Genomic DNA, 22,181 nt, shown 5'->3' on the forward strand with positions numbered 1-22,181 from the left:
TTATTAGCAAGATTGACCCCATACGCAGATGAAATTATTGAAGATTATCAGTGCAGATTTAGACGAAATCGATCAACTATCGACCAAATATTAGGAAACGCTATATTATCCAACCAACTATCGACTATTCGCCAAATACTTGAAAAAAAAATTGTGAATACAATAGCCCGGTACATCAATTATTTATTGATTTTAGGAAGGCGTACGATTCGGTTAGGAGAGAAACATTATACAACGTTCTTACAGAACTTGGAATACCGAGAAAACGAATTACATTAATTAAGATATGTTTAAATAAATCCCAAAGTAAAGTCCGGGTAGGAAAATTTTTGTCCACGAGCTTGCACATCGAAAATGGCCTGAAACAAGGAGATGCGTTGTCGCTATTATTATTTAACTTTGTTCTGGGATACGTTATAAGGAAAATCAAAGATAGCAACCAGGGCCTAGAGTTGAACGGTATTCACCAGGTTATGGCATATGCTGATGATGTAAATTTAATAGGGGATGATAGGAGAACAATAGAAAGAAATGCAGAGATCTTATTAAACGCTTGCAGGGACATGGGTTTAGAAGTAAATGCAGAGAAAACTAAATACATGGAAGTGCGTCGGGACCGGAATACAGCAAATTATGGATGCGTTAAAATAGTAAATAATACTTTTGATAAAGTGTATAGTTTTAAATATCTAGGATCAATATTAAAGGAGGAAATTCATATTCACGAAAAAATTAAATGTCGACTAAAAGCAGGGAATTCGTGTTACTATTTGGTTCAAAATCTCTTGTTGTCGCAAATCCTGTCGAGGAATTTGAAGCTTAAAATATATACAACGATAATCATGCCTGTTGTTCTGTATGGTTGCGAAACATGGTCACTTACTCTGAGGGAAGAGCATAGACTGAAAGTATTTGAGAACAAGATCCTGAGACGAATATTCGGACCCAAGAGGAACGGGAATGGGGAATGGCGGAAACTTCATAACGAGGAACTACATAATTTATACGGTTTACTGAACATTATTAGGGTCGTCAAGTCTAGGAGGCTTAGGTGGGCGGGTCATGTAGCTAGAATGGAAGAAGGTAGAACCGCTTTCAAAGTCTTAACTGGAAGACCAATCGGAATACGACCAGTAGGAATACCTAGGCGCAGATGGGAGGACAATATTAAGATGCGTCTCGCAGAGATTGGAATACAAAGTAGAAATTGGATGCAGTTAGCTAAGGTTAAAAGTCAATGGAGAGCTTTTGTGATCGCGGCATTGAACCTCCGGGTTCCATAGGCCATAGAGTTAGTTAGTTAGTATTTACTTCCGATGCTTTGTGCGTTCAATTGCAGGAATTTTCCGAACACTTTCACGACTTTTTTTGGAATTGCAAGTTTATTTACTGTACATTGAAACTTCCACTAGTACGGAAGTTTAAATTCAGCACTTGATATAGTAAGCGTTACATAGTCTTCGGAACTCCAGGCATTAAGCTTCGTAAATTTGACAAGAATTTTACGCTCCTGTTGGTGTTGATTCTACAGAATGCTTATTTGAAGAGTAGCGACAAATAACTGAACTAGACTGTTGTTGTTGGAAAACCAAATTTTACTGAAGAATACTTGTGTTACCATCCAAGGTAATAAAAAAATGTACTAATAGTTTTACTAATGCACTACTGTACATATTTACTGGTAGTATCGGTACCTATGGCCTTAAACCCGAGTTGGCGAGCACACTATTCACGGATAGCATTTTCTATAATATAAAATTACATATTTTACTTCAAATAGGCTATAAGCATAATCTATACATTAATTTGTTCTATAATTATCTCAAGCTATGGTAAGATTATTCATTCAGTGCATTCAGAACTTTATAAAAGTCTTACGTTGAATGTTGTTGTATACCTTAACGTGAAAGCATCTAATTCACCCAAGGAAAGTCCAAAATCTGATAAAAATCACTTTTAATATGATCATCTTTGTTGTACCCATAATATACTAACAAAAAGCTCAAAGACGCAGATGGGTTTTATGGTGTTTATTTTTTTCAGGTGGGTCCAATTTTGAGCTGGGCCCACTTGGGCAAACCCCGCCGACAGGGGGTGTTAATTTTCAAGGAAAATATTATCTCCCTATCAGATTTTCAGACATAAAGCCATCTTGCCCAAAGTGAATCACACTCTGAGAAATCACAATCAATGGTACCAATTTTTAAGGTGACTTCTGGCTTTTTTTTTTTTTTTTTTTTTGAAATGACCAAAAACCGACAAGGGGGTAAAATTTCGAGGGGATAAAAGTTTGCAGGAGTAAAAATCCCAGTGACACCGGCATTAGATTAGACATTGATAGGAGTAACGGATATTATCATGAAAATAAAAGCATTTAGATGTAATGGGTCAGATATACAGTACTCGAAGACTACGGCTAATCGATGCGTTCGCAACGCTTTTTTATGGCTCATGCATATGCATACGCTTGGAATACACTGACCATATATTTAAAGATGGATGGCTAAACACAATGCACTGCAAACACGAAGGCAATGAAAACGCAGAATACGTCGGTTCGAGTATATTTGGTGCGTTTCGAAACAATAGACCGCCTGCTATTTCGGAATCAGTAAAATATGTCTAAAGAAAGGATTAAAAAAAGAAAAAAAAAAAAGAAAAAAGACGTGTTGCCAGGTAAGGAGATTTTTGGCAAGGAACAGCTGCTTGGAAGATGCTTTGTGTAGAGTATTGGAACTTTACTATTATAAAGTATGTGCGTGTATAACAAAAGAAAATTCACAAAAATACAAGGAAATTCCGAAAAATTAGCTAATCACAGAACGATATGTAATACAATAGGGTTACATAGAAAAAAGATTTGAAAACCGTGACTGGCTCATAGTATAATGTATAACTGGCAAAAGTAAAATTACCGAGTAGCCACCCAGGCTGCGTTCACTGCGGGGGGGGGGGGGTAACGCATCCTCAAATAGCGATACTCTTAAGAAGGAATTATGATCGGTGGAAGAAAGCAGTTCTGGAACTAGATATCAAGTGTCATATAAATTAAGACTACAACTAAATTTTGGCTATGATGTAATAGAGTTGTGCGAATATTTAAGTCAATTCGGACAAGTAAATGATTATTTGAAAATTAACGTGAGTGAATTACGAAGTAATAGTTACATAAGGAAAATTACGGTAGTATAGTTTCCGAAAAGGTATAAATACAGTAAATATCATTAACAATTATGAGAGCATGCATATAACTCTAAGCAAGTTGTGGAGTTGAAATTCCAACAAACTATGTAAAATTAGCCTCAATCAGTGTTGAGTTGGACACAAGTGAAATAACTAAGCAAGATTGCAGAATTATAAATTATTTTACACACTTAGCTAAAGAAAAGACTCATTGAGGTTAATATGTACGTTATAAAAGATTACTGAAATAATCGTATATTACAGAATATACCTGTACAATTATCGGGAGTTAAACGATAATTGCTTGAAAGCACAAATAGATATGTTAATATTTTACTTATTTATCGTACAATTTTAGCTAAATTGTTACTAAGGTTATGGAATCATCTTCAAATCTGGAAGGTTTAATTTTGATCTTTTTTGCACAGTGTTGTTTCCATTTCTGCTGTTGTTCTGGAAACGGAATCAGGATCCGAGTGCTGAAGACGAATTGAGATTGTAAATGTGATTTAGTTTTCAAAGTTCTTAAAACATACGTATTAGTTTTACGTTTGTTGTATGAAAGTAGGAGCTTAATCTTTGTTGAATATCCTAAAGTATATTTTTCTGGCAACTGATTTTCTCGTTGGAAAGTGACGCCTTGGGTGTTACTTTATTTCCTGCTTACATGGACAAGTTCTTTCCCATTTTTCAATTTTTGAAAAGGATCGGTTTCTTCTCTTTGATACATAGGTGTATCATATTTCCCTTCTGCATTTTGAGATTTTCATTTCTCTCTCTCAATGAGTAAATGCAGTTATCAAAGTTTTTTTTTTTTTTAATTTTTTTAAAGTACTGCTGAACAAAATAAGGCTTTAGTTAATATTAAGATGACTTAGTAATTACTGGTATCGTTCATGTGAGAGATAGAAAAATATAAAGTGTAACAAATGTAATTAAAACTGAGGACAATGTCCTTTTGTATAAGAACGGTCTATCTGAATGACCATAAGTATTTTGGAAGAAAAAAAAAAAAAAGGTAGGTAGGTAGGTGCAAAAATACAATGATAATAGTAAAATTGTCCTTACTGTAAATCAGGGGATACTAAACATTAAGGAATAATACATTGTTTGCTATTATCTTAATTTTTCTGTTCTTACATAAACAATTTCTTCCAGATTTTTTTGTCTTTTCCGAAAATCAATTTTCCATAATAAAAAAGTATATCTCAAAAAAGACGTGATGACTTTTGGAAACATCGTGAAATGTACGTACAAAATAATAAACACTGCAAAGTAACGTGGAAAATAATTGCCGGAAAGAGATAATCGTGAAGAAAGGACTTGGATTATCTTCATCCAGCAGTGGATTGACAATTTTTGTATATATGTATACAGGGCTTTTTGAACCCTATATACTTTATTCTGGTTTATTGCTTTGTTCTGCTTCAGATACAAAATTTGCTTGCCACACCTCCAGCCTAAGTTCATCGTCTTGGTGACACCCCCCCCCCCTCCCACAGATGATCTTTCTGGATCTGCTAGTGTAAAGAATTGTGAGTTATTCAAGTACAGAAGTTGTAAATTGCTGTACAGTATTTGTGGTCTGGATAGCTGAATGTCGGCGTAAAGAGTCAACATTCTGGCTTGTCTAGGGAAGGACTCAGCATAGTGGTTAGCGCATTGGTACGGGCAGTCGGATATCAAATTTGATCCCGGCCAGCTACTTTTTCACTCTTAAATAAATATTTTCGAGGGAAATAAAAATGCGTATGTGTCGGAAACAATACATGTTCTATAGATAGGATGCCTCTCCTAAATGCAGAATATGATTCATATGTGTAGATCGCGTGTGACTTTGCTTCCTGCTCTGCTGCCATTTGAGTGAGTAATAAATTACGACCGCATAGTAAGAATTTCAAACAATGAAAAAAAAATTAAAAGAATGCTAATTTATTTTTATGATGATGTAACTTCAAGAGTGTAAAATATCTAGTGAGAAAAGAAGGTTAAAGTTAATAAAAGTCCATAAGATTTTTACTGAATTGTGAATAAACTTTTATGCAGTCACTGGTGGAAACAGTTTTGTTATGTGAAAACAAAACAACTCATTCTTCGTTAGTTGGCAGTTTGTCGTGCTACTTTGTTCATTGCACCAGCCTTGTTTTAAAGCATGCATTTTTTTTTTCCAAGATCGCATTTTATGACGTTAAATTTCTTGAGAGCGTATTCGTTTAATTTTCCATGCTGCCTTACGACGAATTGTAAAGGATTATTATTGGTCGTGAGAATGTAAGTTAGCTGTACGGAATTAATGGTGAATTCGTGACGTCATTCCACTTGTTAAAGCTAAAGAGATATTTTACCATTATGTGCTGTATAATTATAAAGCGGGCTTCTGTGTTCATCTGTTGACATAGGTTTTTTAGTTTTATTATTATTATTATTATTATTATGAGCAAAGCAAATAATAAAAGTGAATATTTGTAATTTGAGTTCTGGATATAAAATTGTGATAATATATTGTAGTTCTTAATAATGTATTGTATGTATTTAATTGTGCTATTTAATAAATCTTCATTTTCAATCTAAATTGAAAAACGGTTGTCATGAGGAAACGCTCGAGACAATGCTCTTAAAAAAATGTATAACGTATACCAGTACTTCTCAGCGTTGTCGTTCTGGTTTCCAAAGCTTTTTGTTTCTTTCCTTTCTCGAGTATGTATGAACTACGCCGATTCAATTTCCAGAACAGTCCTGTAGTGTTGCTTACGTTGCGATGTAGTTGAAATAACACGAGTAATCGGTGTTACTCAGTAGTAAGCTATTATCATATAAAGTATACCCATTTTCCACGGCGGTCCAGTTTACATTTTCACTGTTAATGTTTTCAGGACCGACAGGGATTTCAAGAAAATCGTAGGGTTTAACGTTGGCGGCACTAGTACACTTTCTAACCGTAACAGGGACATGAACAATACTTCGTTGTCAAGCTTCTGGAACACAAATTCCAACGAACTAACTTTTGTGCCCGTCGTGCCAAACCCGTAGATGATGATATTTTTTTTTTTGGAAATGTGAGAAGCTGGTAACACTGTTACTTATCGTACGCAAGAACAAATATTTTCACGGGTACGCCAGACATTAGATACAATCATGTAAACAATATGAAGGACGAAAGTTCAGTACCAAGTGAGAAAAAATTCCGAACGTGTTTCCTAATAGAATCAGCCTGTACATTTTTATCGAAATATTTTGGTGTACCCTGACGTTGGCAGCCCTAACGACACCCCTAATTGTCACAGAGATATAAGTCATACCTCGTTGGAAAGCTTATGGGACATAGATTCCAACGAGGTAACTTTTGTGCCCCCGTGCGCACGACAAATAACATTGTTGCCAAAGCTCCCCAAATCTCAAAAAAGTGTATTTTTTCCGAATTTTTAATTTCTTCTTTTACGGGCTTGCTGCGGGAGAGACAAATGTAGCCTTGTTGGAATCTGTGCCCCATAAGCTTTTCAACGAGGCATTGTTCATGTCTTTGTGACAGTTAGGGGCGTCGCTAGAGCTGCCAACGCCAGGGTAGACAACAATATACAAAATGATGTTCCGAATGTCTGTCGTACATGTGACATTTTTTTCGGCGTACGACAAGTAACAGTGTTGCCAGCGTCCTACAATTTTCAAGTAATATGTTTTTCTTTTATAAAAGATATACACTGAAGAGAAGGGTAAATTCAATACTCCTCTCAAACCCAATGGCCATACACAGGGTATCGCTAGTTAGTATGTTCGTTCATCTTTATTGGTACCAGTTTTTAATGCTTGTAGCTCCTTTGGGGATTAGTGTTCTTCCCCCAAATACTGAGGGGGAACTAAAATCATTCAAATTTTCCCCGTATGCTTCCGGCGCGGGATCCCCAATGTGCATGAGATGCACACCGTTGGAAAGTTTCATCCGTCCTGAAGAGAGAGAGGCGTAAGTTAACTCTGCGTTAATTAGGAGCCGAGGTCTAAACTGCTGGCTCAGCCCTTGAGCCGTTGCTCCTGTAAAGCTTAAATTCTGTGTAGATCCATCCACAGTAAAGTTAGATTTCGGGGAGATGGGTTCTTCATTTGTCACTGACGTAAATTGAGCGATTTATCTCCACAGACATTATTCGTAAGAGTTTCTGGCCTTCAAACTGTCTTGCATATTACCCGACTTAGCTTAGTGTGCTTGGTTCGATCTCAGCTCGCTCCACGTGAGCTTTGTGGTGGATAAATACCATGCACGTGAATTTTCTCGAGGTTCTCCTGCTGCTGCTTACGTCATCCCACCATTTCATTCATTCCTCATCACCGTCTTCTTTACCCTATTCGGCATAATGTAGGACGTAAAGCTTAAAGAAAGATTATATTTAATTTCATTTTAGCTTGATGTGTTTTATAGTTGCTCCCAATATTAGATACGATAAAAACATAGATACCTTACAGTAACGCTAATATTTAGTCTGATGTAATGAACAAAGTAAAGGTGTTTCGAAATAATAATGATGTTCATAAAAAGTTTTGAGAACTATTTCCTGAAATCTTGAGAATCATTAGTTTATATACAAGCTATCAGAAACAATCACATTATTCGCCTGGTTTCGGGTACAGATTCAACAAGATTACATTCTACTTAAAATAGACTCTCTCTCTCTCTCTCTCTCTCTCTCTCTCTCTCTCTCTGTATATATATATATATATATATATATATATATATATATATATATATATATATATATATACACAGAGAGTCTGTCTTATTAAATATGAATTTGTTCTCAAACGTGAGTACTGCATGAATGTTGGAATATTGGTTGAAGCTCTTGGTTCAGTACCCGAAACTAGTCGAATAATATGATGGTTCCTGATAGCTTGAGGTGACCAGAAGGGTAGTAAGAGTAGCCCTTCTTTGCATTATGTTCATTCGTAGTAATTAACATGGTTTTTATAACATTAAGTATGACAGTTTTGTAATATCCCGGGGTTTGTTTAAGAATGGTAACGAAGGTATGCACAAGAGGTATTATCAGAAAGAATTAGTAATGAAAATATGATTGAATTTGGTGGCGTTTGTGTGAGAATAATTGATATATATTTTATTTATTCTTAAGATCGTTGTGCGACGTTTGGAGAGGCAACAGACGTAGGTCGAATATGTTTAAAAGACAGCATCGGTGCAAAACTTTAGTATCAGATAGAAGTTGGTTGTTGTAACGTGACTGGTAAGTAACTTTTTTTTTTTTTTTTTTTAATGTAAGGAATGTATTTTTGTTAATGGGAATATATTAGAGATAGTCTGGATGTCGAGAAGAATAATACTGTGAATTTTTTTCGGCCTTTATTTGATTTATGCCTGAAAAATCAAGAACATATATATCGTCGGAGTTCAGCTGAACTCATCCAGTCGGAATCAAAATTGGTATGATGTGAGAACTTCATTTACTATAAAAGAGTGTGAAATATTACATTATGCGAGCTTACAGTTCCCGAGTGGTCTACCAAAGTTTGCATCAGATTTTCAAAAACCTAAACTTACGTACATGTAAATCATCTGGTCGGGATCAAGTTTAGACCTTGATCTATTATATAAGCGTAATATCAAAATACCCATTCTTCGCACAGGGAGAATATGTTTCATTTTGGACATATAGGGCTGAATTTAGATTTAAACGGGATCGGAGGTGTCACTGTTCATTTCAGTAACCCCGGAAACTATGGATTCGGCACTAATGTCGGTCATTTTTCGATCATTTTAACTTTAAATTCGATCAAATTTTGCGTAATACTTTCTAAGAAAAAATGTTTACTTAAATCATTTGATCAGAATCAAGTTTGTCATGGTGATAGAGCCAAACTGGGGTGTATTAATATAGTTTTTTGTAGTTTTACGGTTCCCAAGTTATGAGCAGTCAAATTTTGCGTCATTTTCGAAAATAATAAAAAAAAACGAAAAAAAAATCACCCCATTGCAGGGGCAGATCCAGGGGGGGGCGATCGCCCCCCCCCCTAGAAGAGGAAACTTTCTTATTTTATATATATATATATATAAATAAAATCCATCCCAAAGTTTGGAGCCCTTAAAAGTAGCAGTATGACAACCCACGCCCCCCCCTCCTTCTAATGGTGATAGAACTTGACCTACTATATAAGCTTGTGAAACATGTTGTACAGGGTTATGGTTCACGAGTTAAGGATGATCGAATTTTGGGTAATATTTCCGAAAACAGAAGCCTGTATACAGGGTGATTCGATGGATCCCGGTCGGATCAGTTTTCGATCTATGAGTCTTTGTTTTCGAAAATTTGAGGCAAATTGACCGCTAACAACTTAGCAACCGTGTTCCAGCACATAGGTAGGTCAAGGCCTATCATTATGCCAAGTTTGATCCCGATCGGATCATCTACAGGGTGATTCTAAGCAGAACGGTTTCCATGAACACACGTTTGCGAACCATAGGTTGTTAACAATTTTTGGACATCTCCGTACAAAAAGAGTATTTGTTTACTTCGCATGTAATTGCAGTTGTGGGAAATGCTATAACGCGTTGGAAAGTTAAGGGAATGACCTTTCGAATGGTGCATAGTATGATATCCTAATGTACATGATGGGGAAAGTTTCAAAATTGTCTCGAAAAAATTTTCCTTTTTCTAATAATTGTGGGAGTTGGATGGCGACACCGTCACCGAAGCGGCCAAAAAAAGGTAACACTCTGTATGCTAAACATCGATGAATGAGGAAAGAATTTCGAAAATACAAGGAAGCTTTGTGGAAGAAAGATAATAATCATAAAACAGAAAAACGTGGCACACAATTTCATGGCTGTTAATGGAAAAAGAGAGAAACTAAGTGTTTTTAAAAAATGCATGTTTCATCTAAACATGAAGTAGTAAGTACAGAATACACATCATTTAATTTTGCAAACAGTAGGAATGATATCGAAAATTTCGGTGTCCCCTGACATATCAAATCTCTCATAGCAAATGTTCAAATGTCCCATCACCAACCTCAATGTAGTTTCAGTTCTGTTCAGGTTACTTTGGGTGGAACGTCTTAATGCATTGCGATTGCCCTTCAATCGGGTATAGTCATTGTTAATCCGAGTGACAAGTTCAACCCATGTATTGACTTTGGTTTCGGGGGCCTCTCCTTTAACTACTCTCACACTAAAATCCAATAGGTGAGGTCAGGGGAACGTGCAGGCCAATGACTGCCTTTCCCCAATTCACCTGTTAGGGTAGACATGATTAAGATGTTTTATGACAATCCTGGGTTCATGCTCCATCATGCTATATATACATGCGTCGTCTTGTAGCCGAGGCTACATCTTACATTTGTATAATAGGTAGGTCATATTTTAAGAAAAGTAGACAGCGGTCGTCTGCGAAACTGACAGAGCCAATCAACATGTCATTTACTAAGCCACACCACACGTTAGAAGAAAAACATTGTTGGAAATTGGTTTCGACAGTAGAATGCGGTTTATTCACTGGCCAATGATGCGTGTTCCTAGTATTATTGATACCGTCTCGAGTGGACTCATTGGTAAACAAAATGCACAGCAGCAACTGTCTGTTGTAGGGTAACCTATGACAAAATTGCAATCTTTGTGCTTCATCGCTCGGTTAAAGATGTTGAACTTGTTGACGGTGGAATGGCTACAGCCCATCCAGACCTATGTTCGCCAGACGCTACTTTCTGGAACATGGAGACGTGATGTAATCTGTTCTGTGCTGGTGGTCGAGCTTCGTTTTCACTCTCAGAAGTATTCTCTTGTACTTCAACTGGTTGCATCACACCACCATCCGATAACACCATCACACTGGGAAATGAACCCCTTTCACATAACACACGAAACACGTTTGTGAAGATTTTCCGGTATGGTGTTGTGCGTGGGATATCGTCTTCTGTATTTCTGAGCAGCTGCGTTTGCACTCCCATTTCAATAGCCATACATGAAAACCGTGTCCGCACATTCGTGTGTAAAAGTGTGTAGCATTTTCCTTTTAATTATCTTCACACAACTCAACAATCACAACAACCTCTCTCACTTCATGTCACTGTTGTAATCTATTACTACATGAGCAAGATATTAGTGCTGTCATCTATCGCTACACATTTTCCGTTCTTTGCATTGCCCAGTATCAGTGCTGTCAACCATTCTCCTTGGAAAGGGAGAGAAAGTTTAAAGTAATTAAGAAAAATTTTACTTTGCTCTCGTCAGCATTATCATCTGAAAGTCTACGTCGTTCCCATTGAATTAGGTAAAATTTAATCCTACTGTAAACTACAAATATTCCTTCGTTTGTAAAGTACACTTTGGTCGTTCCAAATAAATATAAACATTCGTCGTCGTTGTTGTTAGTAACTGATTACAAATTATAATTACGTTCGGATTACATTATATTTTTTCTTTTTTCACTTTCGGTTTCCAGGATTTCTAATAAACCATTTTTTATACTTGTTATTAGTGTTAATTTTTTTTCTCTCGTTCTCTATGAAAGCTAACGACTTGAAATTTTTCGTCGATGTTTAGCATACAACGGATTACGTTGTTACTTTTTTGTTTGCCTTGGCGACAAAGTCGCATCCATCCTTTGGGGCCGCGGTGGCTCAATGGTAGAACGTTCACCTCTGGTGTTTGGGGTCCCGGGTTCGATCCCAGCCCCCGCCAAGTGAACTTTGTGATGGACAAACACCGTGTGCATGTGTTTTCTCGGGGTTCTTCCGTTTCCTCCCACTTTCTTCATTCCACCATTTCATTCATTACTCATCATCACCGTCTCCTTTAGCCTAACCGGCATAACCGTGGGACGTAAAACTCAAAGATTTCATTTCATTTTCAAGTCGCATCCAATTCCCACAAATTATTAGAGAAAAGGGAATTTTCATTTCATAAACATTAGAGTGTCATACTATATACCATTCGAAATGTCACTCCCCTACCTTTCCAACGCGGTATAGGACTTCTCAGAACAGCAATTATATGCCAAGTAAAAGTACTTCTCTGTAGGAAGGTGTCCAAAATGATTAACAACCTGTGGCTCGCAAACCGTCGAGAATCGGATCTATGTTCATAGAAACTTCTTTCGCTTAGAATCACCCATACTATGAGCATCCAGGGTATTTCTACTTCCTCACGAATCACCCTGTATATATATATGATACGATCGGGTTCAAATATGGCATTATGATAGGTCTTTATCTGCCTTTTTGCTAAATGCACTGTCCAAATAAAGAAATTGTGATGGGAAAATACAGCTTTTGGTGGTTCCCTTATTTTATTCACAAGTAAAATGTTGGTTACTGTTTGTAAAGTTCAGTAGTCCTTTTCCGTATCAATAATGAATAAAGAATCGATAGGACTTAATTGAAGCCATTCTGTGAACCCACTATGATTTATGTATGGCATCCATTAGCAGTTTCATCGATCGGCCGCAGTGTCAAGGAAACTTCATTTTTAGGCTAACAGCGATATTGGAAAACAGAATGTTTTCCCTTTGTGTGAATAGAGCTTCGCGATGAATCAGGTTTTTTTTTCTACCACTAATACTATGACAAAGGTTTAACATTTTGTGTGTGAAGTCACTGATTTGAGCGTTTTTTAGTTTTGTGAACTCTTTCGTAGACCACTTTTTGTTGTTGTTTTTCCAGTACTTACTTATTCTATGGTTCGTTTTTTTGTCAATTTTTACACGAAGATTTTAGTATGCTGATCTCATTTCCTCGTGCATTGTACCTCCGCTCCCCGTTGCAAAAATGTCCTGATTTCCATCTTAAGAACAAAGGTGTGTTAATAGGGATTGGAAAGTTTTCCAGTTTCAACTAGAATAAACATAATCTGTTTTCTTATTTAAAGTGACATCCTTACCTGTACTACAGATGTTTTCAGTGGTATTTTTGCAATATAAAAATTACATATTTTTTAAATGTCTTCGCACGAATTTCATTATCATAGGTGTTCTGCCATTAGTAAATGTAATTTGCCGCAAACATAAGTTTCCATATACCACGGTTCTCAGCTAACATCGTCTTGACGTAGATATTTTTAAGTTTTGGTATCGTCCATCGGTTGCAGTGCCTTTCACTCTCCCCTATTTTTCCTTTCACCATACCCATTCTCAGCAAATGTCCCAACTAATTTTTCTTCCTCTTTCTGATTACGTCAAAAATTCTTTCCTGTATTCTTCTCTACACCCATACTTCAAAAGCTTGCAATCATTTTTCGGCGCTTGTCCGAGCTGTTTGATAGCAGATTTTTTGCTCTTTTGAATTGGTCCAGTTCATTTTCCTTCTAAGATTGACCGTTTTTATGAAGTTAGTCAAATACTTTATAAAGGTGCCTCTTCGTCCGCAATTTATCCAAGAGCGGCGTTAGCACAAGTTGGATCAATGGGGACTTTTAGTATGTTCATGAGAAAGACAATTACAACAACCCTGTGAAGAAAACATGTGCATTACGACCACCAGAAATGGAGTGGGTCAAGATTTGTGAGTAGGTCGTGAGTCAGCAGGACGTGACCCACTGCGATCCACCGGCTCATTGCGACTCGCCGACCCACTCTGTTCAGTATATTGTAGACAGTATGTTCTGAACACTGGTGAATTTATTGACGTTTTATTTTCAAGGCCTCTATTGTTCATACTTTTTTATGATTTACCTGAGATGACTACATCTAACGTACCATAAGTGAAAAAAGAACTCACTTGGATATTGATACTTGTAATAATAGCAATAGGATTACTACCTGCTTTCGAGACACAGCCTGTTCTTTTTCAGAGGAGCTGACTACTGGAAAAAACATTTGTCAACAAGGAAATAATTATATATGATGATTAAATTGAAATTCATCGTAATATGGCCCATGAAAAACACTTGACCATTTTAAATCGTAAAGGTAAGATCCACCAGTATTCTAACAGAGCTATGCTTGAGCGATTGACCGTAGAAATTCAAACTCCGATTAGTGATAATTTCACAGCCTTGTTTTATTACAAGTGTAAACTCTTTCGTCAGAGGAGAGGACGACGTGACTTATGGGTCAGAGTTGTTGTTGATGGGTATTGGTAGTTGGTAGATTAGAGTGCGTCATGGTGGGTGGCGGGTCATTGCGACATTTGTCAAGTTTTCATTGACCTACGCTATCTCTGATGACCACAGGCACCATATAAAAGAATTCTGACTGGCCCATTAGATTTAAAGAGAAGTTTTTTCTTGATTTTCTCAAACTACGCATAAACTTTTGATACTGGCGTATATAATTTTGTTCATTTCAATGATTTGTCGAATTCAACGTTTCGTCTCTAGATTTTTTTTTCTTTAAACGCTAATAACGTAAATTTTCCATTTTTTCTTTCTTCAAATAAACACAAATACCCCTGTCTCCCTTCTTTCGAGTGAAAGTATCTTGAGTGCAGCGCTGCGTCGTGATCTGTCGTTAGCGTTATTCTTAAAGATTCACAGTGAAAGATAAAGTTTTCAATTTGAACAACTGCGAGATACGGGTAGGATCTTTTGAAACTGGTCCGGCGGTTGCATGCATCTTTGATTGACGTCACCGTGCAAGTCTTTTTCTGGCTGTATACCAATTTAGATACTTAGACAGTGATCAACACAGAATAACGTTCACTCTAAAATTCAGGAAGTTAAGTTCGTGCACTTGTTCTTTTATGCTAGCTGGTTGTGTTTACGATCTTGTGCCAGTAAGGTACCGTGAAGGACAGGACCTAATATTAAAAAGTAATTTCAAGTAAAATGTGCAAGGTTGAGATAAAAGAAAGAATTTAAAATTAGAAAATGGTAATTATCTGCTGCTTAACAAAGTTCAGCCAAGTGGAGCGTTAGTGTTTGGACATTGGTAGTGTATGGGAATAGGTTGAACAAGGAGTTAATTGGTTTTAAGAAACGACTACACTATGCAAGACAGAAATTGAATTTGTACACAAAAAATTAACATAATAAGAAACCGTAAAACTTAACAAAAATAATACCCCTTCTTTTAAATTTGCAGAGAGAGTCAAAATGATGTTCCCGATTTCTATAATAATAATAATAATAATAATAATAATAATTATTATTATTATTATTATTATTATTATTATTATTATTGTTGTTGTTTTTACGAGGGCTATGCAGAAAGTCGTGAGCAACATTTTTTCACAACCATAATCTTTATTTGTAAGTAAAACCAAATATATCATCTCAATCTACAGACCTTTCTTTCTCATTTTTACATAGTCTCCGTCTTCAAGTGCACACATTTTCCCCGTCCTGCAAGTTTGAAAATACCCTTGCGATAGAATTCCGTTCCAGGTGCCCGCAGACACTGATGCACCGTTTGCCGAATATCCTCCAGTGTCTCGTAGCGATGGCCTCGCATCTGTTCCTTCACAAAACCGAAAAGATAGTAGTCGGAGGGTGCCATGTTGGGGCTGTAGGGAGGATGTGGAAGTGTTTCTCACCCAAATCTGACCTTTCCAGGACGTTTGTCGTGCAAGGCACGACGGAGCTTCAAAAGTGTCTGGATGTAGCGGGCAGAATTTACGGTTTGTCCAGGCTGAAGAAAGTCAACCGGAATGCAACCCTGTGCATCTCAGAAGACGCTCCCCATAACTCTCCTATCGATAGTACTGTCATCGCTTTGTTCTGTGGCGAATTCATGTGGTGCCATTCCATACTCTGTCGTTTTGTTTCAGGTTCATAATGATGGAACCAGCTTTCATCTCCAGTCACAATACTCGTTAAAAAGTCATCACCTTCATGTCGAAATCTCTCAAGAATGGTTTGAGCAGTGGTTAGTCTCTGACATTTGTGGTCCTCGGTTAATAAACATGGGATCCAACGGGCATAAACCTTCCGATAACCTAAGCTGTGAATCATTTCTTGCACCGTACCGTATCCAATACCAAGTTTTACAGCGATTTCATTCACAGTGATACGCCTATCTCCCCTAATCAGCTCATCAATCCTTACCTTGTTGCGTTCCGTGGAAGCAGTTAGAGGGCGCCCGCTGCGAGGCTCATCTTCGATACTCGCGTTTCCATTCTTGTTTCATTTCCATGTTTCATCCACCTCCTAACACTGCTGGCATCCATGCACACATCTCCGTAGGCACGCTGCAGTCTGCGGTGAATTTCAGAAGCAGATTGATCCTCTTTAACAAGGAATTTAATGCAAACTTTCCGGTGTCGAAACGAAACATCGCTGTCCGCCATTTTGGAAATCCTGCCGGTGATCATATTCTAGTAACAAACAGCATCAATGTCTGGAAAAAAAAGGAGGGAAAGGTCTGTAGATTGAAATGATATACTTGGTTTCACTTACAAGTAAAGATTACGGTTGTCAAAACATGTTGCTCATGACTTTTAGTATGCTCCTCGTAATAACACGTAACAGAGATTACACACACTGATAAATAAAGTAAAAAAAAAAAAATTCCTCTTTCTTTCTAACATATTATAAATGTTCAGTTCCTGTCAAACTTCCTAGCATGTCAGGGTCGGTTTTGGCCACAGGTGCAATGATGCGCTTACACAATTCAACCCCAGTTGTAACAAGTGGTGGCACAAATACCTTTGCCGTTGATCTTGCACAACCGACTTAGTCGCATGAAAATAAAGAACACAGAACGCTCTGTGGCCTGTAGAAGCCATATTGCTCACTTCGACTAAACTCCTTTCCGGTGAATGTCTACGTAACTCCGCCGCTGCAATAGAAAGAGAAAAGAATCATCTTGATTATATTCAAGAAAAATATTATATTGGCAAGAAAAGCTCACTACTGTCCGATTAATAATTAACGAAATCGGGAACATAATTTTGACTCACTCGGTTCAATAAATCGCATATTCCCACATCCAATCTATATAAATAAAAAATGAATGTGAGATGTTTGCGTCTAACTCTTAGACCTCTACCGATTTTGATGATTATTGGTACATGAACAAACTTTTGCCTAACTTAGGATTTTAGTACATTTTCAGTAACGGGGCGAGGAGTATGGCATGTAAAAATAGTCGAAAATGATCGATAGTAGTGTCCAATTCATACTTTCCTACTTCATTGAGATGAGGTATGAGTAGGGGAAAGTGGTACTCCCAGTGATGTGTAAGTCTACATTCAGGGTCCATCGATACGGAGGATGAGGGGTGCGGTGGGTTGAGAATGAGATGACATGCAAAAATAGTGAAAAACAACCGATATTAGTATCCAATCCATAGTTTTCGGGGAATAGTCATATCCCCAATGCCATTTAAGTCAAAGTTCATACCCATGTGTAAACAAAGGAGGAGAGATTAAAGTATTTTCCATAAAAGAAGTTTTCCCGTGCGAAGAACAAGCAATTCAGTTATTTGCAAATTAAAAACCTTTCAGTTTTACGCAGACAGATATGACTAACATGCTAAAGTAGATGGGTGATGACTGAAAGCGATGATTATGAAAAATTGGTGGAATGAGAATGTGAAATGAAGAGGAGAACTTTCGAGAAACTCACTGTCACAGTATTGTCCGCCACACACTGACATGATCTGGAATCCAGTCAGGGATCTCGCATTAGAGGGGAGCGCTCTGCTACTACCCACCGTGCCACCATTCTTATAGTTAATATTGCCATATCACAAGCCTATGCTCTACGTGATTTACAAAGTACTGCGTTTATATTGTGATTTTTAAAAATTTGAAACTGTTGATAATTTGTGAAGAAACACTGCGTTAGAATAAAACCCACGTTATGCAAAGTATTCCTGTATATTCAATGTTGAAGGCACGGTGACTCAGTGGTAGAGCGTGCAGGTGCGTGGGGTCCCTAGTTCGATCTCCGACTAAGTAAGTTTGTGGTAGATAACACCATGTCCGTAGGTTTTCTCGAGGTACTTCCATTTCCTCCTACACTCTCATTTCGCCAATTCTTTCATCATTCACTTGTCTTAATCGTCTGTATCCTTTAACATTAAGTACATAATCGTGGGATGTTAAACAACTGAAGGGTTTAATTTTCAGTGTTGTAGGAACCCTAGTCCTGTCTGCTGGTCTAGTGGCTACTGCGTGAGCCTTTGGTATATGCGGTTTCGGATTCGATTCCCGGCAGGAGGACATTTTTGAAAATTGAACATATTGCAGTGTTTCGGATTCCACCTTAAACTATAGTTCCACATCTCATTTGTTTGCGCTAAACTTCAACAAATAACAAATAAATAAATAAATATAGGTTTTCCACATGGTAATTTTGTCTTTGGTTTTAATGCTTTTTTAATATAAAAACTTATGAAATTTCTGGGAGTTTACTTGAACTGGCAAAAGTGGGAGCTGTTCTAATTTTTCTACCAAAGGTTGCCCATCCAATAAGGTTTGAAGGTGTAAGTATTCGCATAGTGAGTAGCTTTAGATTACGAATGAATACTAGTATGAAGAAAATTGTGACGTCAAATATTCATGACTCACTTCTCAGTTGAAGGGATGGCCAAACCGGTTCCTACTTTACATAGTTGATTATAAAGTCTTCAAACAATGGGGAAAATGGAATAGCGCATCATATTGTGTGTATTGTTAGTTACTGCTTACAAAAGTTTTCTAAATTGTGTTTATCAAGGTTTTTCAAATTTTATGTTAGTGAATGTGTTCAATATTATTCAATTATATGACCGTCTTACCTCAATGTATGGTTAAATTCAATATCTAAATATTGTTTTCGAAGCTCATGGTTAATTGATAGTAGAAGTATTGTTTCCTTTCATTTCACAGCTTGCAGGAAACATTCTTCAGCAGAAAATGATTTTCTTAAGTGAAACTGTGAATTAAAATTGGCGCCAATTGTGTTATTCATTCTATGCTTTTCAAATCTATATCTATAATTCATCTGGAAAATTTAAACCCATCGTTCACCTTGAGGTATATTAGGGTTGAACTACACTGAGCGACAGCAACTGAGGACAGAAAAACCCATGGAGTTCCCCGTGGCTATATGGTTACGGTACGCGCCTTTGATGTGGAAGACCCGGGTTCTATTTGCCGTGGGAGCTTATGGTTCAGGTCCCACGTTAAGCTGTAGGTCCACGTCACCTATACCCTCAGTGCTATAAGGGACACTGAAATCCAAACCAATCAACCAAAAGGACCCCATACTGTTTTACCGCTTCTGTATCCTAGTGTACTTCGAATTTTGTGTGAACTTAGGTGTAATAGACGAGGTAAAATGGAGTCCACTGCAAAGTATCCCAAGCTGAAGATAAACTTATGTCGTACGATGATTTCATCTGTCACTCTAGAGAAAAAAACATTCGGGTCCAACTGGAATAGACTTAGCAGTGGGGGTTTGCCATATTTTCCTTGAATTCGATTTCCGGAGTAGTGTAGCAGCAGATGAACGAGTAAATAAATGCAGAATAAGGTTAAAAAACGTACTTTTATTTTCATAAGAGCATATAAGAGAATTTATTCTAAGATGAGGAATACCACGTTGTCATTGTAATCCATTCAGGAGTTACTCAGCGAAATTAGTCATAAGGAGTAACTAGCCTTTAAGTTGAACCATAAACATTATTTCCAACTTGTGAATTTCTTGCAATCTTTCACAACTCAGGTACATTACACGCTGTAAGCATTTAAAGAAAAGCATGAAGATTTTCCAAGGCTAGAGCATTCTATTTTTATATGCGACCGGTAATAAGTGAACGTGATTTATATTCGCGTATGCCATTCCTTTCTTGAAGTTTTTTTTAGTCGTTTTTCGAAAGCATTTTCGTGAAAAACTTTCTGTATGAAATGTTGTTAATAAATAAGAAACCCTCATTTTCCATTATACTAATAGAAATGTTAATTTGTTGGTTCAATAGCAATGAAATTCATAGTAATCTGCGTGGGTCATTCATTCGGAGGGTAAAGAATATTTGAACGTAGAAAAAATATTTATTGACAACTATGCAAAAACAGACTATATATTATGTCACATTCGTATATCTACTTCACATAGTTGCCTTAGACATTCAGGCACTTGTTATACCTCGAAATAAGCATACCTTTTTCGCACCAAGTTGCTGGCTGATAATCTAACCAGTCCGTGAGCATTCTTCAGGTACTCATCATTCTTAACGCGTTTACTCGCAGTATTATATTTAGGTGATAATCCGGAAGGCCAAATAAGGTTACTATAAGGTGGGTTCTTAAATCTGTCGTAGTGGAATTCGTCATGCTGCGCCTTGAAGATAGTGTTATTGTCAACGGCTCGAGCAGCTCGGCTCACTCACCACTGAGCCGAACCGAGAAGTGAGCCGAGCCAACAACTTACCTAACCGACCCGGCTCGAGACCTCGGCTCAATTGAACCGAACTAAGCCTAGCCGATGGCTCACCCCAACCGAGTCGGCTCGAGCTGGTGGCTCACCCCTGCCGAGCCGAGCCAGTTGACATCAGTACTTAAAAACGTTGAACTACCTAGAAGAAAGAGCAAACTCCGGTTAAGAAACAGCGCGCGCAAGAGAGAGAGAGAGAGAGAGAGAAAAAACTATGGATAGCCCAAATTTCAAATCTCCTGGTTGTAGGACTAAGCTCGTGCGGATATTGTGTAAGGAAGTTTTGTTACATCAGCAATGTACTATAGACTTATGTGTCAACACTTTAGATCTTTTGTACCATCTCTTTTCTGAAGGTTCTGACTTCTTGACACAACACGAAGTCATTGTGTTTGGTAACGGTGGAATATTCGTTGACGTGTGCAAGTGATTCCCGGTCTAATAGAGAGCCATAATTACATCGTTCGTGTAACTATGGTATACCTAATTGGTAATTCTCAACCTATTTCGCTACTTCAGCTCAAGTTAGTGGTGCTTTTAGAACCACAGGAGAAAGGAACTGTCCACCCTTTCCCTGCTTTGCGTAGTAACTTCATTTAGCTATGTTAGGGTAAGTAGGCTAGAACCTACCTTCGAACAGAGCACACAATAACATATACAAGTAGACATTTAATAGGAGATTTGTTTTCTCAGTTAATTTTATACAGAGGTTATGGTGATAATTTCAAAGAAGTGAATCCTAAAAGTAAAACTAATCAGAAAATGGGAAGGAATGAAATTACATTTTTAAATTAATGTCCCACGCTCATTCTCTTTAGGCGGAAAGAGACAGATGAGCAATGAAAACAAATGGTTACAAAAGAATTCCTTGAATGAGAATGTAGGAGGAAATTAAGAATCTGGAGAATACTCACTGATGCCGTGTTCTCAATCACAATGTCTAATGGTGTGGGATCAAACTAGGCTCCGTCGCACAAGAGATTAGGCTCTACCACTGAAGCTCCGTTAGAGATTTTAAGTAATGTGTTAATTAATTGAGATTTCAAATATCCAGAACAAATTTTTGGCATAGTTAATGAGTTTAATTGCAAAAGACCTCTGTAAAAATGTTTTATTCAATTGTTTAGGAAGTCAGGGCTTTTCACATGTGTGTTTTACAAATTGTACTACTTTACTAACAATGAGTACTTCACAAGTTGAAGGCGTATTTATTCAAAACTTTTAATTTCACAATTTTCTAAAGGTTGGTACAATATTGTTTACTTTTTAAAAAACTAGATTTTCGCGTGCTAAATATCTTCTTGAACATAATAAAATTATAACTTATTGTTCGTCTCCGTTATTTTTACTGGACTGGCAATATTATACCTTACTTGCATCCTTTATGAACGACGTGGCCTATTAACACTAAAGAAGGTTAGGAGTGCCTTATAACGAAGGAATATTATAATTATCATATAAGTGATTTATTCCTTATATACGTAATGATCTTAATCGTAATTCTTTAAATATATTTTACTCCCAGTATTAATTACGAATGTGCCATATATATATATATATATATATATATATATATATATATATATATATATATATATAGGGTATGCGGTGAGGAAAGTCAAAAGATTTTGGGAGGTGATAAAGGAGGTCATTCTAAGCAAAAATGCTTATGTAAACATAAGGTCTATTCCCCCTCGTTGTAACC

General features: G+C 37.1%; 1 protein-coding gene across 4 annotated transcripts in view; it reads left to right on the forward strand.

The window, feature by feature from the left end:
* Positions 1 to 22,181, forward strand: part of Arf6 (ADP-ribosylation factor 6) — a 97,464-nt gene that overhangs the window by 11,119 nt on the left and 64,164 nt on the right. For 2 of the 4 annotated variants that reach the window (XM_081742376.1, XM_081742375.1), the window contains exon 2: positions 8,304 to 8,414. The exons of the other annotated variants lie outside the window; for them this stretch is intronic. The gene's annotated coding sequence lies outside the window, so the exon portion shown is untranslated. The remainder of the gene's footprint in view (positions 1 to 8,303; positions 8,415 to 22,181) is intronic. 4 annotated transcript variants of the gene reach the window in all.

This window comes from Thermobia domestica, chromosome 16 (assembly GCF_964235325.1).
Source record: "Thermobia domestica chromosome 16, izTheDome1.hap1.1, whole genome shotgun sequence".
NCBI lineage: Eukaryota > Metazoa > Arthropoda > Insecta > Zygentoma > Lepismatidae > Thermobia > Thermobia domestica.